The following is an 18,613-nucleotide window of genomic DNA, read 5'->3' on the forward strand; positions in this document are numbered from 1 at the left end:
AGAATAAAGATGTCTTAAAGATACCATTTTAAAAAAGGCCAATTAGGCCATATAAACAATGGATAAATAAGACATAAAGCTCATTTGAGATATCAATTGCCTACACATACATAAGTATATACTTTCATATGAATTAATGATATATGTTGTCCATGTATCAATATGGAATGAAATACAAGGGTGTGATGAAGGCAGAAAAAAATGGCCAATGGTGTAGGAAAGGGAAGATCCAGAAGCTTAAGAATAGTAAATGCAATATTAAATGTAATATTAGGATGTTATAAATGAATGACAACCCTAAAAGTTAATAGTTTGTTGTTGTAAGATAAAATAATGTAAAATAAAAATGAAATGTAAATATATAATAGACATATAAAATCCTCTTACAAGTGATTAGTAAATTTGCTATAAATAAACAATTGATACGTATCATACATCATTTCAACTTATGTTATTCTCCTGAAAAATATACATGCACACACTTGCACACACATGTCCACACATCAATTACATTGTACCAAGCCTCTGAGTTTTCCTCTGGTTCTTTTGAGGGATCTGACTTCAGTACAGTGATACAGACATGTAAGTTGGAAATGATGAATTGACCTATGACAGAATAAAGGCAAGGGCAAAAGATAAGTGATGGCACCTAATAAACTAATCCAATCTTGACATTAAGTGGAAATAAGATTTGGCTATAAGACTTCTCTTACAAATCCAATGTAAGTAAGTAATAATAAAAGTCTCAGCTTAATATCTAGATTGTAATAGTATCTAACATTTAAAAAATTAACATTTGGAAGCATATTCCTATCTTAACCATGGGTAGTCAAAATCATACTTAAGTCCCTAGTTAGCTATTATATACTTTAAATTGTTTCCCAATACACTAACACCCAGAAAGGAAGAGAGAAACTTATTATAATAAAAAAGGATGCACTTTTTTGAGAGATCAATAGGTAATTTTGTTCACTGATCCTTTCTCTTCTCTTTGCCCCCAGGTACATAAAGAGAAATATATATTAAGGCAGTGATCTCAGATTTTTATGTATCATTGCAAGTTCCTTAATTCAGGCCTATGCATAGGCATTTGTCATATTATAAATAATGAATTTAGGTATACACTTTTGCAAATTTTCTAAGTAACAAGGAGAAAATTTTAAAAAGCAACTTTAGAATGTCTTTTACTTAGTCAACTGTGATTTAACAGACTCTTATTCTTTAGATTATGAAGACCGACCTTACTGACAAAGATGAGTACTGATATATTTTCATTCAAAAGATATTTGGAGGTTCTGACAAATTTCAAACATCCAGTCCACAGAGTGATTTTTATTCTTACAAGTTAGTGCGTGTAATATGTACAGTGTTTAAAATACCAATACTGCATCTGCAGTCACATTTTTCTTAGCAGGCATAACAACACTTTTCTTAGCAGGCATAACTTTATTTAAATACATATTTGATGCCTTGAAGACACAGTGATCAAGTCTTAGGATAGAAACCAGAGCCACATAATAATGAAGCAACCTAAGAACAATGAGGGCAAGATGGTGGCTTGAGGAGAGTGCTGTGGAGAAAAGCACAAGAGGAGGGGGCTGACACAGCAAACAATCTGGGTTCTCAGACTGGCCCAGGGCAGCCTGAGGAAGGCTGCACAAAGTTGCTGCTTGTTTGTTTTAGCCACAAAATCATACATCACTGGGGAAAACCCTTCAAGAGACTGTAAAAATTACTTTAAAAATAAATAATATTTTATGTGGGATTATTATTTAATGCTGGTTGAGAAAATTAAATACTAGCAGGAAAAGTAGAAATTCATTCTTTCCTTTTTCTTTCTTTTTTTTTTTTTTTTTGTAGATTCAAAGTAAATGAAAATAGCATACTGGCTAACAAACATAAAGCTAATGCCTTTTAAACCTTTCTATTAACTTCGGCTACTAGAGCCACATAATACCCCTAATGTGTGGTGAATTAATTATGTCTGAATATGGTCCTTCTCAGAAAGTAGTTTTTAATTTTTGAATGTTTTTAATCTCAATAGAATTGATTTGCATTTAAATGAGCAGTTCTTCAAGTGATTATCTGCTTAGATTTTTTATTAACATAAAATTATTGAGTATAGTCTTACCTCAGAAACTCTGCAGGTTCAGTTCCAGACCACCACAAAAATGGGAATTGATATCACAGTAAAGTGAGTCAAACAATTTTTTTTTTTTTGGCTTCACAATGCATACAAAAGTTAGGTTTACACCATAAGGTAGTATATTCAGTGTGCAACAGCATTATGTCTAAAAATGCACATACCTTAATTATAAAACACTTTATTGCTAAAAAATGCTAACCATCATCTGAGCTTTCAGTAGTTGTAATTAATGATCAGAGATCACCATAACAAATATAATACTAATAAAAAGTTTAAAATACTGTAAGAATTACCAAAATATGACACACAGAAACACAATTGGTTAAATGGTGCCAATAGGTTTGCTCTACTCAGGGCTGCCACAAACCTTCAATCTGTGAAAAAAAAAATGCAGTATCTGCCAAGTGCAATAGGGCAGAGTGCAATAAAATGCAGCACGCTTATTTCTGTTTTAGATCATATAGAAATGATAGCATGCTTGGACAAATAGTGGAAAGGTTAGGCAAATTAATATATACTTCAAAACTTATTTTCTGTGTATTTAATATATTAACTAAATAACCATAAAGACATACATATTTTCTATTCCAATTTAAATAAACAGCTATTTTTTACTGTTTCTAGTATAATTATCCATGTTAATTGAATGAGATAATTGTATATGTGCTAATAACTAATATAAAGTAATCCTCAATTATCAACAAAATTTATTGATACTAAGATATTTTCTATGTGTTAATCTTTAAAACCTATTCAACACCATCTTTAAAATTATGAGAAATTCACGCACTTAATATAAGCATTAATACATGTACATTGATTCTATTTCTAATAAAATAGAAGTACACTACTTCTAACAGCTCTCTGAATGTAACAGATGTGTAAGGTTACTGTTAACTTCCAGCTGATTTCAGGTAGTTCTTTGATTATCTTTAGGGAGTCTATGGAACTATTATGCTGATTACTGACCAAGATACCAATGAAATGTATTAACATTGCCTTATAAAATGCTGCTTAAAGTCCTGAAACCCCACGAGCTATTCCTTGCACCAGCAGCTTGTTTATATCAAAAACGTATAGACTATATTTTCTACATCTGCAACTATTTTGGGCTATGTGACCAAAGGGTTATAAAACGTTACAGTATATATGTGCCTTTGTTTATCTGAAACTGGGATATCTTGAATCTTTTGGTGGTTTGTGACCCAGAAATAAAGTGCTTCTTTTTGCAACTGAGCAAAGCTATGCCTGGATGTCTCAGAAATTCTTCGTTTTTCCAATGTATTCTGACTCTCTAGCAAAACAACCATAACTGTTGAAAATTATATTTAAAAAATTAAAATATCTATCCATTGCCCTTAGGGTATACAGCAAAAACCTAAATATCTGTTCCATAAAATCTTCTAAATCTCAGTAAGGAGAGTGAAAGCCTCATGTATTTGTGCTGTAGTCTGCTATTCCCCCTTCTTCCCCCCTCCCCCAGCTCAGGAAATGGGGAGTTCTACTCCTGGCATGTGTAGCCAAGAATAGAGTTCCCTCTCCCCCCAGGTCCCAATCTAAGGCCCTGGTGTTCCTCCAGAATGGAAAGGCTACCAATGCTTCCTATCTTACTTCCACTCTCCCAGTTCCCATATTGTAGAGGCTCCATTCCAGGCAAAAGCAGATGAAAGGTTCTGGCTCCTTTCTCAATCCAGCCCACTTGTAGGGTGGAATGTCCACCCCAGCAGAGAAAAACCCTGGAGCGCAATCACCCCTGCCACAGCTGGCTCACAGGGCATAGGTTGCGTAATGGTAGAAGCAAGTTGAGAAGACCAGGGACTATTACCCCCACTAGTGACCCATGCATAAAGAAAGGCCAGCACCCTGAGAGAAGTAAACTACTCTTTCTGCCTCCAAATGCAGAGCAGTAGTGCAGAAGGTTATACCATGATGAAAGTCACGTTCATTGCTTTCTATAAAGACAGTGAGTTTCTTTTTTAAGAAAAGCTAGCTTAAGAGTGCTCCCAAAACAATGGACATTTTGTGGTAAGCAGTTATGAGGAGTGTGGTAGCTTCATGATAGCAACAAGCTTAATCATTAACCAGTTAGAAGTTACAAGAGAGAACTAGGGAAAGAAACAGCTAAGAGCCTCCCTGGTGTCAAAACAGTCATGAGGCTGGACTCAAAGAATACTCTTGTAAGGGGCCTCAATTTAATTGGGTCAGACTGTGGAGCAATTTATGCCATGGACATTGACAAAAGCAATAGACTTTTCAATGGGAAAATAGTGAGGGCAAATATCTGAGTGTGATATCAGTAGAAGTGGATCAGTTAGATTTTTACAAAGTGATCAAAGAAGCAGCCAAGAGGAGTCCTGCTACACCACTGTCATCCCAGAGTGACTGCCCAAGTTTGCACTCTCTGAGGAGAGACATCAAAGGCTACATATTGTGGGGGAAATAGACTTCACTGACATATTCCAGCCAAGTCACTAGCAAACAAAACGACAATAACAACAAGCCCCAGCAGTGGGTTCAGAGTTTAAAGTTGCTTTAGATTTAAATATTACTTAAATATATAAACTAAATTGTCCATTCTTCAACAACATATTATGAAACCTGAAAGAAACAGGAAAGTGTATCCCATACACAGGGGAAAAACAGCAGGCAACAGAAATCTCCTTTGAGAAAAGGCAAGGTGTCAACTTAGCAGACACAGAATTAAATTAACTATTGTAAATATGTTCAAAGAACTAAAGAAAACCATGCTTTAAGCAGTAAAAAAAAGGTAAGATGACAATGCTTCATCATATTAAGAATACTTATAAAGAGATTAAAATTAGGGGACCTGGGTGGTACAGTCAGTTAAGTGTCCGACTCTTGGTTTCATCTCAGGTTATGATCTCAGGGTCCTGAGATTGAGCCCCACATCGGGCTCCGCACTCAGTGAGGAGTCTGTTTGAGGATTATCTCTATCTCTCTCTCCCTCTGTGCCTCCCCCTGCTTGCACACTCTCTCTCCTCTATCTCTAAAATAAATAAATATTTTTTAAAGATTACATTTATAACAAAAACGAAATTGAAATTCTTGAGTTGAAAAGTATTTGAGATGAAAACTTTATTATAGCAGCTCAACTGCCAGTTTGAGCTGGCAAGAGAAAGAATCAGTAAACTTGAAGACAAGCTGATTAAGATTATGCAATCTAAGCAGAAGAGAAGGAAGAAAAATGAAGAAAAAAGAACACAGCCTCAGAGAACTGTGGGACTCTATTAAGCACAGCAACCTATCCATGAAGGGAGCACCACAGGAGACGAGAGATAGACAGTGGTAGAAACATATTTGAATAAATAATGGCTGAAAATTCCAGAAATTTGATGCAAAACATTGCTCTACCAAACCAAGAAAGCTCAACAAACTCCAAGTAGTATAAATGCAAGGGGATCCTGTGGATCCAGCTATGGAAAAGTCAAAATATTGAAAGACAAAGAGAACACTTTGAAAGAAGGGAGAGGAAAACAGATTGTCACATACAATGGAACCAAATTAAGATCAAAACTTTTTTTTAATCAAAAATACTGGAAGCCAGAAGACAGTGGGATGACATCTTCAAAGTGCAAAAACAAAACAAAACAAAAAAGATGTTGTTAGCAGGCTTATCTTATAAGAAACTAAAGAAAGTTCTTCAGACTGAAAGTACATAATATCAGATAATAATTAAAATCCACATAAAAAATAAAGAGCATCAGCAAAAGTAATTATTTAGGTAAATATAAAAGTCATAATTGTGAATTTCCTCTTTTCTTCTAGAACTGATTTAAAAAGCAATTGAGTAATATAATGGGAATATAATTATACTGTTGGACCTATAATATTTAGAAACATAACATAATTTTGTTAACAGCACAAGTGCAAATAGACAGGATCACAGAGGTACTACAATAAGGAAATGACACCAGGTAATAATTTGAATCCATGGGAAAAAATGAAAAGAAACAGAAATTGTAAATAAGAGAATTTATGTTAAAAATTTTTTGTAAAAAAATTTGTTCTCCTTCTCTCAGCTTTGTTAAAGACATAAAATCATATAAATTATATAAATATATCATACTTGTCTAATTTTAACCATATATTGTTTGGTTTCAATATATATACGGTATAATTTTATACATATTGTATTTAACAATAGCAGCATGGAAAGGGGAAGTAGGAATAGAGCTTTGTAGAAGTAATATTTCTATATATCACTGAATTTAACATAAATCTGAAGTAGCTTATTAGTACTTCATTGTATGCTATAGAGCAACCTTAAAGAAAATAAACCCCAAAAATATATTGAAAAATCAGTACAAGGATTAAAATGCTGTAGCAGAGAAACAGAGGCTACTCACAAAAGACTATATATTACATGAATCCATTATCACAACATGTATTAGAAAAGGCAAATCTTTGGGGCGCCTGGGTGGCACAGCGGTTAAGCGTCTGCCTTCGGCTCAGGGCGTGATCCCGGCATTATGGGATCGAGCCCCACATCAGGCTCCTCTGCTACGAGCCTGCTTCTTCCTCTCCCACCCTCCTGCTTGTGTTCCCTCTCTCGCTGGCTGTCTCTATCTCTGTCGAATGAATAAATAAATAAATAAATAAATAAATAAATAAATAAATAAAAAGAAAAGGCAAATCTGTGGATCTAGGAAGTAGATTTGTGGTTGCATAGGTCTTGGGAAAGTGGGTACAAGGGATAGAGGAGAGACTAACTGGTATGAAATTTCTTTTGGGGGTGATTACAAATGTTCGAAATCATGGGTAATGGTTACACAACTCTGAGAATATACAAAATGCTATCGAATTGCACACTTCAAATGGGAGAATTTCATGGTGTGAATTATATCTCACTAAAGCTATTTAAAAAAATAAAAATATAATTTGCATTTCTGTGTTCATAACTTTTCTGTTTTGTAACTTCCAGAATTCTTGTTAAAACTGACTTCATGAAATGCAGAAACAAAAAAGAAAATTTGTTACACTAAAAAAAAAATGTGCATTTTAAAAGCAAAATGTGACTTCCAGTTGCATACTAAGATATATAGGATTTTAGCATTGTTAATATTTTTTACATTTTGTAATACTCAAGAACATTAGCTTTCCCAATGGTGCTTAACTTATTTATCCAAAATTAAGGAAATAAATATATTAAATAATGGAAAACACCCATCTTTGACTAAATGTAAAATTATCTGGCAGCTGCAGGAAAATGTGTAAGTGCACACTTTTTAAGGTCCTTCAACTGGGCCCATTTAATTTTGGATGAGAGACTAGACAAGAAACATCACCAAAATTCCTAAACTCCTCTCTTAAATTCTGAAGTAATCTGGATTGAAGTAATCTGGAGAAGGGGTTTACTAACTGTTAACAAATTGAGCTCTCACAATCCAGCCACAAATCATCTATATGTAAAGCTCTTTATGTTTCCTTTGTGGCCAACAAAGTTGAATACTATTGAGAGGTCAAGGAGAAATGAGTATTTCCAGACAAAGAGAGTTGAGAACAACAGTGTCAAATGCTTCTGATGGGGGTGTAAGAGATAAAGAAGTGAGAAGTCATTAAGTGCCTGCATGTAATCCCCTCACGGGACTACTTTAGGGAGAACAACAAATAAATGACTTTATGTATCAGGCTATTCACCCCAAGTAACATAAAGCTCTTAAAATAATCCATCCTCCTATATTTCAATCTGAAGAGCCCATTATTCCTCATGTGGGATTTAAATAGGATTCTGAATACTTCTTTGTTATCTGTCAATACACTTAGAGACAAATGAATTGCAATAAAGAAGATTTTAATAATAATTATTATAATACCAATAAATTTAATATTACATGTCTTTCAAAGGTGTTTATTTTCTCCAGCTAAGAACTTTGTGCAGTTTCTACTGAAGTTGGATTAGAAATTAACACTGGGATCCAACTGAATATTAATTTCTTTTGTTTAAATATTTATGCTTCTTAATTAATGGTATATTGAATGCATGCATTCTCTTTCCAAAGTTTCACTTTTCTATTTTGATTTCTGAATCCGTATTAGTAAGTTCAGTTAAAACTAGAAAATACATACTAGTAAAAATAAGGGACACATCACTTACACCTTCGTATCACAAACACAGATGGTGATACCACCTTTAATACTTCAGTATGTGTCCAAATAGCCAGTCAATGATTTTAGCCCAGTGGGAACCATGTGAAACTTCTACAGATCTGTAAGGTAATAAACTTATATTGTTTTTAAGCCACTGCATTTGTATAAATTTGTTAAGCAGCAATAGAAAATTTTAATAACATGCAGGTGCAAGGCTTTTTTCTTCTATCAAGATCAAGTGAGACCTCCCAAATGATGAGCGGCACTAGAGTCTAGATGTATTCCCTGCCTGAGTTCCCAAGACAGAAGAGAAGTCTGCTATCTAAAATGGGCTCAACGCATAATATAAAAATTAAAGGATGGATGTAATAATGATGTGAATTTCAACTTTTAACAAATAGTCTTTACCAATTTTAGTTTTCTTTTTTTTTTTTTTAAAGATTTTATTTATTTATTTAACAGAGAGAGAGACAGCCAGTGAGAGAGGGAACACAAGCAGGGGGAGTGGGAGAGGAAGAAGCAGGCTCCCAGCAGAGCAGGGAGCCTGACCCGGGGCTCAATCCCAGGACCCTGGGATCATGCCCTGAGCCGAAGGCAGACGCTTAAGGACTGAGCCACCCAGGGGCCCCCCAATTTTAGTTTCCTTAATACCTTTTACATCTCAAAGTTGCATTTGTGTGTAATTTAGCTTACCTTTTAGGGAAGATTCTAGTGTATACAATGAGCAAATTCCCGACATTAAAACATTTTGATAGAACTGATGTGTGGTAAAACCTTCTCCTGCAATTTTAGAAGCCATAATTGGAAAGGATCATGACATGTCAAAGATCAGTGGACCTCCCACAAGGTAGCTGGGAAATGAGAATTTCTTCAGATTTCTGAATATTCTTTGAGTCTAGTACTTTTTTTTTTTCCCCTTAGGGGGAGAGGGTGGGGGAGAGTAGGGGCAGAGGGAGAGGGAGAGCGAGAATCTTAAACACGCTCTGAACGCATACCTCAGATCATGACCTGAGCAGAAATCAGAGTCGGATACTTAACTGACGGTGCCACCCAGGCGCCCCTCTGAGTCTAGTACCTTAAACAAGTATTTTAAGCCAGCCAAAAAAGACAATAATGGAAAATATTTTTGGTGACTATATTAGTCAGAGTTCCCAAGGGAAAGAGCACCAATAGAAGATATCTATCAATATCTATATTTATATCTATCTATATATTGACGTGTTTCAGGGAACTGACTCATGCAATTGTGGAGGCTTGGCAAATCCAAAACCTGATGGGGGTGGCTGACAGACTGCAGACTCAAGAAAGAGTTGTAATTAAGTACAAAGGCAGTAGGCTGGAGAATGGCCTCTTGCTCAAAAGAGGCCAGTCTTTTGTTCTATTCAGGCCTTCATCTGATTGGATGATGTCCATGCACATTATCAAGTGCAATCTACTTTACTCCAAGTCCACCTATTTAAATGTAAGCCTCATCCCAAAACACCTCACAGAAACACCCAGAATAACCTTTGACCAAATTTCTGGGCACACTGGCCCAGACACGTTGACACATAAAATTAACCATTACAGTGATCAAGAGTTACTTTATTGACAGTTCAAGAACAAAGGGAATAACGGCTGTGGCTTATCACGTAACATTGCCTGTCACCTGAGTGACAGAGAAATATTATCTATTGATCTTTTATTTAATTTAGAAGTGCTCTTAAAGCACATCTATTTCAGAATTTGTAAAGACACTTTAAAGAAAGGAAATCAAATTCTATATCCAAATTTGCATAACTTAAAGATCACTGCATTGTTCCAAATCACATGATTCAAAGCATTACTCTCAATAAAATCTGTACTTTTGACCTTTGCTGTTTAGATTATTTTCCACAGTGTTAATTCTCTTTTTTTCTTCAGCACATTGTCTTTCTTAGAAGCAGTTGAAAGTCTACCAATTAATTACTTTTCCTTTCATTCTAGTTCACAATGAGGTTTTTTTTTTAATTTCTTTTTATAACCTCATGCTAATTTTCCACTTCAGTTAATGTAACACAAAACGAATTGGTCCCTTTCAAATAGGTAAAAATTAACTCAATATTTCTTTTCCTTTCTTATATATTTCTTATATATTTCACCTTTCTTATATATTTCAAACTCTTATAAATTACAAATTTAAATTCAAATATCAGCCACTAACAGAGTTTAACTCTCCTCTATCATTTCCATTTATTTTAGACCACCCTGTCATTTCAGTGATTGTACTGATTTAAATATGCCGTTATTAAATGCTATGTCATTGCAGCTTGCAAATGACAAGTTAAAGGCGGTGGCTTGAAAGGCCAGTTACTGCCGCCAAGGACCTAACAGAGGTCAGTTTGTTGGTGTGGTCACCATGCATCAGAGTATACTTCCCTCCCCGGCGTCATGACCATGTGGCAGATTCAAAAACTTAGTCTATTATCCAGATCTAGAAGTGTCATTTGTCCTCACTTAATCAAGTAATCTAAAATACTTTTGGTCTGAATATTAAAAGAAGATACAGAGCTTTCTGATAATCCATTTTCTTGTGCTTGATATTAAGTACTTTTACTTTCTGAAATCAATAGACTTTAGAGCCAGAATTTATCTTCACAATGTTGGCTTGCAAACATAGAATCAGAAAGTGCTGAAAGACATCTCATATAGATGGTAGTTACCTGCTGAGCTATTCTTAAATAACTCTCTGTCAGAACATGTGTCTGGCAGATTCTGAGTCTTTCTTCCCTGAGTACACTTAGATGTCAGTGCCATATTTTGATCTGTGGTTTCCTTTTGGTGAAACCCAAGCTGATTATCCCTGTTGTCTAAAGGTACTCCTTCTTTAGACTGGGCTTGATACAACTGACAAGGTGAAGATTGCTTGAGATGAACAAAGAACTAATTTACATGACAAAATCCAAATATAATTAAAGCATCTCACTTCTATATAATTGAGAGCCGTACTGACCAAAGACATGATCAACAGTAAGTTTAGATGCATTAGAGAGTAACTTTCTGATACCATTTCAATCTAATGATCTATAAAACACAATAATCTGATGCACCGGTCATCATTTATAAGTATAGATATTTATCTGTAGAAGAAAAAGGAAATTATACATAAGTTCCTACTTAGGAAGTGATGATTCACTGTGGTTTCCTTTTTTAACATTAACATATTGTGATTATAAAATACGGGGTTGGTGTAGAAAATGTTGGAGCAGAGTTAACAAATTGAGTAGAGTTGGAGATGCGGTAGAGGGGTAAGAGGTAGGTGCAGGGGCTAACAACCCAGAAAGGAATTCAGCTAGTACTTTATCATGGAAACCTCATGGCAACATTTGGGCCATAATAGTGACTGCAGGATGTATGTAGTACAATAAAATCTGATGATTATGCTTTGTATAAAAACATAATAAAATATAGTAAAATATAAATATATTGTTTATATAAATGTTTATAAATTATGTTATCTAAAATAATTCAACTCATCTGTTATATAATCATGTTATTGGTAAATGTTCATAGTAGGCATAGATTTATAGATAGACTAGTTACAGAAACATCTAAAATGATCATACAAGAACTATATATCTAGAAATTACAGAAGTTCAATGGAGTCAGGATGCCGAGCAGAGCACCAAGAATATCAGCCAGGGGAAATAAAAGCTCCAGGAATTGTTATAGGTTAAATTATATCTTTCCCCTAAAACAAAAAAAAAGTTATGTTGAAATCCTAACACTTGGTACTTTAGAATGTGGCTTTATTTAGAAATAGGGCCATTAGGGGCACCTGGTTGGCTCTGTTGGAAGAGCATGCAACTCTTGATCTCTGGGTTGTGAATTCAAGCCCCATGTTGGGTTTAGAGATTACTTAGAAATAAAATCTTAGAAATAGGGCCATTGCTAATATAAATAGCTACGATGAGGTCATACTAGAGTGGAGTAGTCCTCTAATCCAAAATGTCTGGTGTCTTTATAAAAAAAGATGGCCATGTGGCCAAAGAAGACAGAGACATATAGTGGAAACTCCATGTGACAATAAAGTCAGAGATGGAATTCCGCAGCTGCAAGGCAAGGAATGGGAAAGATTGTCTGTGAACCAACAGAACCTAGGAGAAGACAAGGGAGGATTCCCCTACAAGTTTCTGAGGGAGCATGGCCCTGTGCATACCTTGATTTCAGAAAGAACAGAGATTAAGGGAAATTACACACACACACACACACAGACACACACATACACGTAAAACTTGGTAAAAGAGTCATCCCCAAATCATAGGAAAATAGATTATACAATAACTAATATTTAGACAACTAGTTAGATGTCTGGACAAATTAGATAACAGATGTCATACTCTACACCAAAATAAATTCAAGCTGTATCATAGATTAAAATGTCTAAAAAATATATAAAAAGGAGAGAAGGGGTGCCTGGGTGCCTCAGTTGGTTAAGTGTCTGCCTTCAGCTCAGGTCATGATCTCAGAGTCCTGGGATGAGTCCTGTGTTGGGCTCCCCGCTCAGTGGGGAGTCTGCTTCTCTCTCTTCCTCTGCCCCTCCCCCCTGCTCATGCTGTCTCTCTGGCTCTCTGGCTCTCTCTCTCTCTCCCTCTCTCAAATAAGTAAATAATAAGGCATGTAAGTAAAGACCTAATTACCCAGAACCAGCTGCCTTCCATCTGCAACTACATGAGAGATTATGGCAGGAAGCATCCAGCTGAACAAATGAACTATCAGAAATATGAGAGATAATAATAAACTGTTGTTTTGAGCCACTGCATTTGGGGTGGGGGGTCATTACCTAGCAGTAAATAATCATAAAAAACTGATTTGTAAAATTCTGTTATACCAATTACAACCTTCCCCACCACCTCCCACCCACCCCACATCAGCAAACAATTCTCTGACATCAGCTGGGTGTCCTATCATTCAACTCAAATTTGACACCATCTACCTGGAGATGGCATCGGATCTCACAGTCCTACAAGGCTGTACCCTCACACACATGTCAGTCACAGGCCCAGGTTGTTGCCTGTGCTTTTGATGAATTGGCTATAGATCAAAGTTTCCACTGACCCTTTCCTTGGGTTTAGTTAATTTACTAGAGTGGCTCACAGAAGTCAGAGAAACCTTTTATTTAATAGATTGGCAATTTATTATAAAGGGATAAAACTCAAAACCAGCCAGGTGGAAAAGACACATAGGGAAAGGGGTATGGAGCTCCATCCTCTCCACAAAACTCCACTTGTTCACCAACCTAGAAGCTCTCAGAACCCCATCTTTTTAGGTTTTTATGGAGGGTTCATTACATAGTCATGACTGATTAAATCAGTTGCCATTAGCAATGGATTTAACCTCTAGTTCCTCTCCCCTCCCAGAGGCTAGGATAGTGGGATTGGAAGTTTTAACCCTCCAATCACAGGGTTGGTTCCCCTGGCAACTAGTCCCCATCCCAAAGTAATTAAGGGGCTTTCCAAAAATCAATTCATTGACATCACATAAAACACTGTTTATCACTCTCATCATTTAGGAAACTCTAAGCAGTTTAGGATCTCTGAGGAGAAATGGGAGAGGACCACATATATGTTTCATATAAATCACAAAATCACAATTTGTGAGAGCAAAGTGATGCCATAAAATTTTTGTAAAAAAAAAATGAAAACATGGGATTGAATGATTTGGGATTGGGAAGGAGGCAGATGTCAGAAGGGCCTTTGGGAGACTGTTAGTGAATGTGGAAATGACAGGTGGGAATTTATTATGATGCTTGTTTTTTTTAAAGAAATGTGCTTTTTGGGGCACCTGAGTGGCTCAGTTAGCTAAGCATCCAACTTTTGGTTTCGGCTAAGGTCATGATCTCGCTGTCCTGGGATCAAGCCCCATATCCAGCTCCAGGGTCAGTGAAGAGTCTGCTTCAGATTCTTTCTCCCTCTGTCTCTTCCTGCCCCCTTGGTCCTCCCCACTTGTGCTTTCTCTCTCTAAAATGAATAAATAAAATCTTAAAAAAAAAAAAGAAACGTGCTTTTAAATGACAATTATTGGTGATAGGCTCATGTGGTAAAGTGGGGTATAACATATTTTTGTTGTATTTGTGGATTTGGCTAAGGATATTTCCAGGCAGAACTTTGTAAGGGCCATTTAATTTCTTTTAGCGCTACATGATAATGTCTAGACAAAGAAAAAAATCAATGAAGGGATTGTTCAGTCTCAAAGTAGAATCTAGAGGAAACTTTTTGAGGCAGGATTTACAGTGTTCAAAAATGAAACATTTTCTCAACCCAAATCTCTCCCAGGAATATACTCTGAAAATAAGAAATTTCCTCAGGGCAAAGAATTATTTCAGGACACTGGTCATATTTTCAAGAATGAGGCTCTGAGACCTTCTGTTACACCCTCAGAAACATGTAATGAAGTGGTTCATAAATTCTCTCAGCTGAACATTGTCCTCTGTATTCTCTAACTCTTAGCTGAAAGTTTAGAAGAGACTCGTGGAGGTGGCTTGTGTAGTGAAGTGGGTTATAAGTTAAAGTCCAAAGGTTTTTAAAGTAATTTTACCCACTTAGACTGAAAGAAAGAGAGAGTTCAAAGTGTAAAGAGATATTTAGGCCCCAACTTTTTATGGGTGGGGAGCAGGCTCTGAAAACTCATCACCTTAAAAACAAAACACAAAAAACAAAAAAAGAAAAAAGAAGGAAGGAAGGAAGGATGGAAGGAAGGGCTAAAGGAAAGACTATTATGCAAAAGGAAATGACTCAGTAAATAGAGCCAAGAGCTTAGCAGGTAGAGTCAAGATCAACAGAAAACCACTCCCATGAGCAGAAATGGGCTCTAATCAAGGGATTGATGACAAGTGATCAACTGTACTTCAGAACTGCTGGACCCCTGACTGCTCCATGCCTTCTGTTCTCTCCTTAATTTGGAACACATGTCAACTACAGTTATCCTATGACTGTCCCCTTTGTACATCAAGTGTGAAGAAGACAGAGATAATTGTCCCTTAGTTCAAAAAGTCTTCAGGTCAAAAGGAATAATACTCAAGACTCCAAATCCAAGCAATTGCACCCAAAGTGTCTTACTCTCACCTGGAGCTGATTTACATGATCTTAAAACTAAAAACTATACTTGATTCCATAATGGGATAAATTTTGAGAATTTTAAGAGGGAGTCGGTATATCTAGAATTTGTGAGAAATAAACATAACATATGTCCAGAGGGTAGATTAAAGATCAACAGACATTTTTGGTTTTTCTCTCCACCAAGAGCTGAATCTGGTCTGGACATGTGGTTATTTAACTAGTAGAAAGTGTCAGAAGTGATGTGTTAGTTCCAGTTCTAGTATTTAAAGTGAGAAGAATTTGTTTCCTGTCTTAGAACACATGTTCTAGGGTAGCCAACTGCAGGGTAAGAAGTTCTGCTAACCTGAGAACAGTGTTCTGCAAGAGAACCCAAGATTGCCACATGGAATGGCCTCATAGAGGGAGACAGAGACCTAGCCAAACCTTAATTACCCATCTATCATACTGATACTAGTTTCTTACTGCTCCTATAACAAATTACCATAAACTAAGTGGCTTGAAACAACATGATTTATTATCTTATAGTTTTTAAGATCAAAAGTAAAATAGTAACAGTATTCTAAAGTCAAGGTGTTGATAGGTCTCTTTCCTTCTGGAATCCCTGAGGTGAGAATCGGTTTCCTTGACTTTTATAGTATCTAAAGCCCATGTGCATTCCTTGGCTCCTGGCCATTTCCTCACAATGCTTCAACTTCTGCTTCCTTGTCACATCTCCTTTTTTCTCTACTCTCTTGCCTCCCCCTTTAAAAGACCCCTGTGATTACACTGAATCCATCCAGGTAATCCAGAACATTCTCTTCCATCTCAAGATCCTCCAGATAATCACATCTGCAAATCCCCTTTTTTCATACATTTACATGTTCCAGGGACAGTTAGGGTATAGACACTCCCCTACCCCAGGGAGGAGTACTATTCCATCTGACCTATCATCTGAGGGATAAGATATCTATGTTAGTATGCAAACTATCTTTCTACCCAGCTAAATGGAACATTCAGATGACTACAGCTTTAGCCACCATCTTATAGCAAATACATTATACAACATCTTACAGCAAACACCATAGGAAAGAGATGCTGTACTGAGTTCAGTGAGTCTACAGAAAAATGAAAGATAATAAAGGCATACCTCGGAGATGTTGCAGATTAGGTTTCGGACTACCATAATAAAGCAAATATCACAATAAAGTGAATAAAATTAATTTTCTGGTCTCCCAGTGCATAGAAAAGCTCTGTTGACACTGTACCATATTTTATTAAGTGTGCAATAGCATTGTCTAAAAACAGCTATGTGCATTCCTTAATTAAAAATACTTTATTGCTAAAAATTGCTGTTATCTGAGCTTTCAGCGAGTCATATTCACTGATCACAAATGACCATATAAATATATTTTTTAAGGTCTGAAATATTGTGAGAATTACCAAGATGCGACATACGGAGATATGAAGCAAGCAAATGTTGTTGGAAAAATGGCACCAATAGACTTGCCCAAGGCAGGGTTGCTACAGAACTTCAATTTGTAGAAAACAAACAAACAAAACCCCTGCAAAGCACAATAAAGTGAAATGCAATAAAACAAGGTGTGTCTGTATTACACTGTTATTTTTAAGCCATGATGCTTGGGTCTGTTTGTTTTATAGCAATAGATAACCATGACTCTATAGTTGGCGAGAAGACCAGAATTTCCTCATTAGGTATCTAGGAAGAGAAATGAGGTCATATACCTGGGCCTTAGATAAGTCGAGTTAAAAGTGGAGGGTATTCTTCCCTTGGGATTCTGTATCCTGGGGCTTTTACAGTTATTCTCAGACACTGTGATAAGACTCTTGTGATTCCGTAAGGAGAACTGTCAGTGTAGGGCAAAAGAAAGCAATCCATACAACTGCTAACATATATTCTAAGGAATGTTGTTATTTCAATAGAATACTATTGACGTGTATATAATGATGAATGAAAAGTACTGCCACTTCTACCTAAATGAATAAGTTACGGATATCTCTTTTGCCTATATTTATTTAATTGGTTCTTCTGAATGGGAATGTATCAAAGATGCAGACCTCAGAAAATGCAAAACACTATAGAATCTCTGGCAGACTACTAATCGTTCTTCAGTATCTGTTTTCCCACTCTTATATAATAATACTTGAATGCTGGGCATATACCTATCATGGACTATAGTTTCCAACTTCCTTTATATAACATGTATCTGAGTCTTGGCCATAACACATGAGTGCTCTTCTTTCCTTTGGTTTTCCATTTGCAGGTACATGCAGATATATTTATGGAAAACAATGTCCATATGCTAGGAGACTGCTGGGTGATGTGATGAGGCAAAACTGGGACCCTAAAACTCTTTGTGAGTTTGAGTAGTCCTGCCAAACAGAAGTATTAACTTCCAGACCATTTAGTCAGAGAAGTATCCACTATATTAGGTAAGCTACTATATTTTATAATCAGTATTTTTTAGAGTGTAAGCTAAAGAAGGTAAAAGTATAGCAGTTAGGATAAAAGCTAAGTTCACCCTACCTACTACAAACTCAGAAGGAGCTGTATTCCAACAATTATGCTCCTGGAGAAAAAAAATGCATAAATAAAACTATCAAAGAAATGGCAACGGCAGTATTCTTGTATTATAACCAAGGAAAATGGGAAGAAGTTACATAAGAGAACAAGTCATTTCTTCAAGTATGATGATTTTGCTTATATTGATTATTTTTTGTTGTGTAAGAAATTACTCCAAATTTAGCAGCCTAAAGCAACAAACATTTCCTTTATTGTTTTCTGTGGGTCAACCTTAGTTTGTTCCAGGAACAACTTAGTTTGGTATCTCTCACTCAGGATCTCTCATGAGACTGGAGTCAAATTGTTGACCAGGGAATCAGTCATCTCAATATTTGATTGCAGCCGAAATATCTACTTCCAAGCTCACTTCTATGACTGTGTACAGGCTTTAGTAACTTCTGGGCTGTTGGACTGAGCCCTCAGTATTCCATATGGGTCTCTGCATAGGGCCATTCACAACAGTGCTACTCCCGACACTAATGATGAGAAAGAGAGGAAAGAGCAAGAAAAAAGCACCCAGTACAAAAGTCACTGTCATTTTAGATGTGACCTTAGAAATGAAATCCTAGCACTTCTGTTGTATTCCTTAGAAACCAGTCAGTAAGTTCAGCTCATTTTCCACAGGAGAGGTTTCTACAAGAGAGTGAATACCAGAAGACAGGAATCATTGGGTGGCCATCTTAAAAGGTAACTTCCACAGTAAAAAAGAAATTTTAGCAAACT

Source organism: Ailuropoda melanoleuca, chromosome 1, assembly GCF_002007445.2.
Source record: "Ailuropoda melanoleuca isolate Jingjing chromosome 1, ASM200744v2, whole genome shotgun sequence".
Taxonomy (NCBI): Eukaryota; Metazoa; Chordata; class Mammalia; order Carnivora; family Ursidae; genus Ailuropoda; species Ailuropoda melanoleuca.